This window comes from Stylophora pistillata, chromosome 9 (assembly GCF_964205215.1).
Source record: "Stylophora pistillata chromosome 9, jaStyPist1.2, whole genome shotgun sequence".
Taxonomy (NCBI): domain Eukaryota; kingdom Metazoa; phylum Cnidaria; class Anthozoa; order Scleractinia; family Pocilloporidae; genus Stylophora; species Stylophora pistillata.
The window spans coordinates 27303306-27310182 of record NC_142527.1 but is presented as its reverse complement, the minus strand read 5'-3'; the positions used below and the strand labels follow the sequence as shown (position 1 = coordinate 27310182).

Below are 6877 nucleotides of genomic sequence, written 5' to 3'. Positions count from 1 at the left end.
CGGTTGGAAAAGAGTAGTTGACTCAAAATAACAGCTAATTCTGCATTCGCTTTTGTTCATTTGTTTACAGGTTCGTCAGACAACAATGATCCTAGTGAACTGTCGTGGACGTAAAGTGATATAACTTAATTAAAACGTCGTTTAGAGTTTATTTTGGACAAAATGGCTTGCGGCAGGACAGTAACATGTGTATTTCAAGAGTCAGAGTAGCGCGGAGTTTTCGCTCAAATTTGCACCATTTGTGAAACACCTGGATTTTTCGATGTCGTCTCATAAAATTTGTATATTAATTTGACAAAACCTTTGTTTGAAATCCTTGAGAGTTTAAGAGAGCCTTGAATAACAACAAAAGCGTGGTAAAATTTCCATGCGAGCAAGACTAAAGTTGGATCTCTTCTGAGAACATATTTCCCCAGCAAAGAACAACAAAGCGCAGGAGTTGTGTTCTTCTTTATAACTTTTTATTACTACCCAGCTAATGTTTGGGCGTAGAGTTTCACCTAAATGTGTGTCGTCGTTTTATTGGCGCACTGTTTAATAAACTTAATGTTGTTTTCAACCTTTGTTGAGTCTTCGCAAACAAAAGAACAGTAAAAGTTCGTGTCTCTGCCGAAGATTGCTAACAACGGAGAAATTTGGCTTCTTCAAGTTGATTCTCTTCAAAGATGAAAGGCTTCTTAAGATAGAAAGCGAACACCTAATCTGCATTACGTGGTGTAGAAATTGAACAAAAGTTGTCGGAGCTATTTGGAATTTTCTAATGATAATTAGTGGCCAATTTCATATGGATATGGAAATATCAATTACAAAGCAATCCTGAAATTATCGGTGCCGGACTAACAGATAGAAAAGTTCAATTTCGATTTTATTTTCTCATTAATACAAATGGTAGATTATGAGAGAATACGCCGCTGACATGGTTGAAGAATTTAAAGACGATTTTAGCGCGGTTTCGGTCGAACTGATCCTAAGAAGACGTCTAAATGTCAGATTTCTTAAGTAGCTTTTAGAGCATTATTATTATCTTGAGAAGAAATGATAATTATAACAATATACACGATTAGAAATGCACTGCGGTTTCCGTTCAGTTTGGGATTTAACTGGAAGAACTTTTCCCCGTTTAAACACCTAAATGATTCGGAATTGGACAGAATTGTTGTTTATTTAGTTATTCAAAAGATGAATTCCTTGTACAACTGATGAACGAACAGATATAGTAATAAGCCGAGTGAAACATTTCTAGATATGTTTCAAATCGATCCCCGAAATAAAAACCTATTTAATGTCGATTTTTTAAAAATTGATAACGACAAATTGCTTGTGGAACAGATTTTAGGATCAGGAGACGAATGAGCTATACATTAGGGTTCTGTCAGGTAATGTGTTTCAAATTGGCCTTAACACATGTGCAATTTCCTGGGCTCTTTTTGCCTAATTACGATGGCTTTTCTTCTTACAGCGTTTTTATATCTCGCCTGAGGGAATCACTGAAAATTAAGCATGGCGGTGCCCGACAAAAAATTCTCATAGAAATCGCTTTCTTTTCACTAACTCGCGGTATAGGTGATCGGATTTCCTACTGTTAAGAGAATAAACATCATTTTATTCCATGTTATTGATTATTGTCTGACGCAGTCATAAACTGCAACTTCACTACTTTAAAAAGAAATTAGGAAGGTATGGTCGAATCATATTTCTGACGCCATGAATCCGTAAAAGCTCTTTTAAGTGTAGTTTGCAAAAGCAATTTGTTTAATTTATAGGAAGGAAATATCGCTCACTTATTCATTTCGGGGTTTCTAAAAACCTATTTCCCCGAATATTAGGCAATTTAATTGTTAAAGCTGTTTTTGATGTATATTTTTCATTTCGAGTGATATCGTTAACATCTGTTCTACTTTTATTAAAGGTGCTATTTCTTTCTTAAAGAACACAACAAAGGAAATATAGCCAGCGACATTATTTTCAATTCTGCAATATCAACTTCCTTTCAAATCATTTTTCAATTGCTTTTTCTGTAGGTAAATTTAAGGCTTTACCGGCCACAAGAGTCTGTTAAAAGTGAAAATTCATGACAGATACAAGGAGCTGGTAAGAAAAATTCATCCCGATTTTACGAGTAAATGTGTCATGGAAGTTTATTGAAATCCTGTTAAATTCACGAATGATAATAATTCCAGAATCGAAGGATGGAATAAATAGATATTCAGTCAATGTTAGTTCTTAAATGTAAACTCTTTTTTTGTTCCAACCAAGATTGCCTGAATTAAGAAGCCCTACGAGATACAAAGCCCCGAAATGCGTGTTAAAATATTTAACATTTTCCCGTCGTTTCGCCAAAGATTTCTTCATGTCTTTTGACTGTTTTTATCTTTCTGATTTGCATCTGTAAGCAATATAATTCACTTTGTTCTAATGATAAAGTGAGCTAAAAAAAAAGCTGATGTTTATTCCTTCAGATTGCTGAGGGACACAAAGCCCAAACAAAAGCCTGTGAATTTTCTCAGTGAAACAGGGCAGCCAACTGAGATGAATACCGTAATTTAACAGTGTGTCGCCACCTCTTGTTTTGTGCTATATCAGTTCTTTCAGTGTAAGCGATATTGAGTTTTTAATGATAATTACACGAAGATGCATCATAAAAACACATGTAGCTATCTCTTAAAGCACAAAACATAGTGTGTTAAACAAGTTTATTCATCAACAAACAAAAGGTTCAAGTTTCGCAGCTTTAAAAAAAAAGCTGAAAAGGTGAAAATATTTTCTTCGGTGATGTCCTTTTTTAATAAAGAAAATAATTCTACCAAGAAAAAAAAAAAACCTAATTTCTCCACAGTTGTTACAAGTTTAAAGCTACTGACAAATTTTTCTCGTTTAGAGTTTTCTCTTAAACTCTCAACTCCATACGGTTACGTTGGCAACAACTTTTAGCAGTATTAAAATAAAAAACAAAACAAAGCAAGCCGTCTGGTAACAGTACAGTGTAACAAGAAATTTAAATACGTATATATATAAATATACATTTATCATGATTTGTTATCGAGTCAAGAAAGCAAAGAACGCCCTATTATTCTTTGCTTGAACTCCGCAGTATCATTTATCAGTTAAATGACTATATCGGGCAGTAATTTTAAAAATTATCTTATTTGCAGTTTCATAGAAAGCTGACAAACGTAATCAGCAAAATCGAATCCGAAGGTTTGCCATCTTTCAACTGATAATCAAAGCTGATGATTACAGTATTTAGCTGAATAAATCAGTGAATCATGATTTCATTTTAGCCTCTACACACTGACAAGTCCTAAGAACAATTTGTTTAAAGATAAGATAGATAATTTGTTTGGAAATGAAATAAAAAGGATAAATCCAGTCACATGAAGAGGTCACTTTTTCTCAGTGCATTTGGCTTGGTCAGCCACTACATTGTAACGAGAATTTGTTCCAGAGAAAGTTAGAGAAAAAGTACACAAAGACGCGTGCTCCATTTGCTCGCAGATTGGCAAAAAATGGCTTCGATCGACACGTCATATTCTATTGCAAAAGAATCAACAGATTATTTTCCTCTTATATAAATCGTCAAGATGGTAAATTTCTTCCATGAACTAGGTGTTACAGTTGAAAAATAGCTTGAGAATACCTGAAAGAATCCTCAGAGAGTTTTTAAAAGTTAAACTGAAAGAGAAAGGTGACAACTCAGTGGATGAACGGTTGTTAGTGTGCACGAAATACGCGCGTGTTTCATGCGTGTGAGATGAGGATGGATTTTTACTTTAATCCTTATCTCTGTTCAGAAGTATGCAACTCGATTCTTTTAGACTTTTTCGATGAAAAAAGGTAGAAGTTACAACAGAAATACGAGGATTTTTGCGGCTATAAGGTGTGGGGATCAACCATTACAATTTAATAGGGATTACCGTCACAGTTTTACAGCCAATTTAACACAGACTGCTTCCATGGAAAGTATACGTTGTTAACCCTAAAAAAATAACATTTGAAGAGAGAACGGTATGGAGAACACGCATACCGATGTTAGGATTTAAATGTTTAATTGATTCAAATCGCAAATCACATGTTTGAGCATTACTGATAATACTTTTCAAATGGATAACTCATGCATTTAAGTTTTACTTAAAGAGTTTGTCGAAACTTTGTTTAAATATAATTGTCGCAGTCTTCACCATTATCATTGTTATCGTTTTCGTTCTCTTCATAATTTCCTTATTATCGTCATTATCATCACCTTTCACAGCGTCTTCATTATCTTCTTTGCCTTCGCCTTCATCTTCGGCTTGTCTTCTTCCTTACAGTGGCCTTCACCGCGTTAATTTTCAATTCAAATTCGACTATGTAGACGATCAACAGGTTTAGTTCCTATACCAAGAACAACACTAATGCTTGGTTCTTTTTTAACTACACAATGTCGAGGTTGAGCAGTTTAAGAAGTCAAATAGGTTCCGTGATAACGAGAGAGAGGGCGATCTTGGCCGGTAGCCACGCCCTCTCAACCATTCCCTCTTTCACTTCCCCCTTCCCTTCCAATCAGAATTTCTCGTCGGGTTTCATGGCCATTTACCCATAGTTGTTCATTTATCTGGGTGGAGAGAGGCACTTGATCAAATGGGACCCTTAAGACGTAGATGGGATGTTTTAACAATTACTGATCTCAAGTAATTTCCCATGCAGTTGAAGCAGAGATTCAGGAATTCATTCCCGACATCAGGATCGTGCCTGAATGTTGTTAAGATTCGAAACCCTCAACCCCAAATTCCTGATGATCAAATTTTTTCGATTTATTCTATGGCGTTATTGCTATCAGCTTCTATCAAGTAACAGAGTCGGTTTTGGTTCCTTAACATCCTAATGAAAACTAAAACAGAACAATTAATGATGACCCTTTACACTGAGTTATACATCGGAAAAAGATCGAACTTACTTCTTAGAGTTGAATATTTCAACTGGCCTGCAGCAGCAGTCTTGCTTTTTTATTTTATTTTTTTTTTTTTTCTTTTTTCCGCTCTTCTTGTTTTGTATTTGGTTAGTCTCTTGTTTTGTATTTATTTATTCATTTCATTGAGAGTGCTTCAATGGAGAGTGGTGCGGAAAATGTAAGGAAAACTGAGATTAACCTTGCTTTTTCTTGGTCATACAAAGAGGAAAACAGAAATTGTATTGGGGCATCTCACGCCCATTAAAGGCCTTCTAACAGACATGAAACGCTTGCAGAAAAACTCTTTTTGAAAGTGCGAGTATTTGTCGGAAGATTTGAAGAGATTGACTCAAATTTAAAATGAGAGCAAACAATCATACGCTGTTGAACTCCATGGCCTATAAAGATGTGGTGCTTTCGGAAATAGAACAAGGAGACTTTTTTTTCAGTCTCGCGAAACAGGGGAGAGATATCTTTCGACTTTCAGAAAGAATAATTTCTTCACTTTGTAATTCTGAAAATTTTAGCTTGACACTATCCGGTTTATTAAATTGATTTGCTGCGGGAAAAGTAGTTTTTCAATGGCTATATCTTACGCGCTCTTTATTATATAAGATAGGAAATGTTTGTTCTAGAAGAAAAATTTAAACTTCAACATGATTAAAAACAAAAACTGAAGATCTACCTCGCAAAGATATGACCTAAATTTAATTACATGCAATCAGACTGGTTTGCAACTAGATTTCTCATCAGTTGATCAGTGCCAAGGAAATGTCAAGAGTACGGAAAATATTCAATTTTCGAAAGAAAAAATATCAAATTTGTTTCGTGTTTCATAGGGTTATCTCGTATCACTGACAAATTTATAGAAAGCGAAAATATGTCTATAATCACAGCAATTTCATGGCTCTAAGTTGGTTCAAGATTCGTCTGCAGTGGTAGAAGGTGCTACAACGAAATTATATTCTTTCTTGAGGCTCTGCTCAGGAAATGGCACAATTTAAACTTTTTATGAAAATTTACCGTGGAGGTTCGTGATGTTTTTTCTTGACTTGTCCGAAAGTAAGCAGTCCCATAGCGGTTTTTAAATTTCTCACTAATTCCGTTAGAAAGTTAGAAAAAATCGAAAATAAACAAGACTTAAAGTTAATTAAAATGTCGGTCAGCAACTTTGAATTTTAAATTTGTCTTCCCTTTAATATTTCTGTTATCGCTGTATTTTTTCTCGCCCTACATTGATGAAAAGATAACACCTAGATTAATAGTATTTTCAGATATAGGAAGAGCTTAGAAAACCCATCGGAAGTTACTCTCGCCACATCGGCCGATTTTAATGCGGAAAAAAAAACTTTTGAATTCGTTAAAAGCCAAAGTGCTAAAAGACGCTAAAAGGCTATTATGATTTAAAATCACAGGTAAGGGAAAGATATTTCAGAAACATCTAATTTTGGCACTTCGTCGATTTGTTATTCATTTGAGAGATTCTACTGAAAATCGGTTGGCAAGAATCGTCCACAAAACAAACAGAACTTACACCTTATAATTAAAAACTCATTTGACTTGAAGAAGTGTTTGCGAACTTTACCCGCAAGCACAGGTGAAGGAAATGCGTAGTTTGGCCTTATCTTGATGGAGATAACACGAATCGTGCGAATCTTAAGGATATCGCGTGTGAATCAATTTCATTAACTTCACGCGTATTGGCGCACCGCGCGCGCGTGCTGTTGACAAAACGTCAATCTTTTACTTCCATCCCGACTGCCATTCATGAGGCAGGCGATGGGCGCGCTGATAAGCCAGTAAATGGGGTGCAAGCCGAGAGCGGTTCCGACCTGACAATCAATACTTTTTATAGCCGCTATCGAAAGCTTTTGTACAAGAGATGAAACTCTAAGCTTCAAAAAAAAAAAGCTTGGAAGCGTGAATTTTTATCTCAATGTCTATCCGTTC

At 35.3% G+C, this 6877-nt stretch overlaps 2 long non-coding RNA genes across 3 annotated transcripts; one reads left to right on the top strand and one right to left on the bottom strand.

Moving 5' to 3' along the window:
- The first annotated feature begins 1239 nt into the window (after positions 1 to 1239).
- On the top strand, positions 1240 to 3373 carry LOC148724131 (uncharacterized). 2 transcript variants are annotated; one of them, XR_015991962.1, is made up of 3 exons: positions 1240 to 1376; positions 2022 to 2091; positions 2460 to 3373. It is a non-coding gene; the product is annotated as an uncharacterized LOC148724131 (long non-coding RNA). The 2 variants fall into 2 exon arrangements; XR_015991961.1 differs by lacking the exon at positions 1240 to 1376 and having other exon boundaries at positions 1388 to 2091.
- Positions 3374 to 4025: 652 nt separating this feature from the next.
- On the bottom strand, positions 4026 to 6237 carry LOC148724130 (uncharacterized). Its single transcript, XR_015991963.1, has 2 exons — positions 4934 to 6237; positions 4026 to 4371 (listed from the first exon to the last, which is right to left on the bottom strand). It is a non-coding gene; the product is annotated as an uncharacterized LOC148724130 (long non-coding RNA).
- Positions 6238 to 6877: the final 640 nt, after the last annotated feature.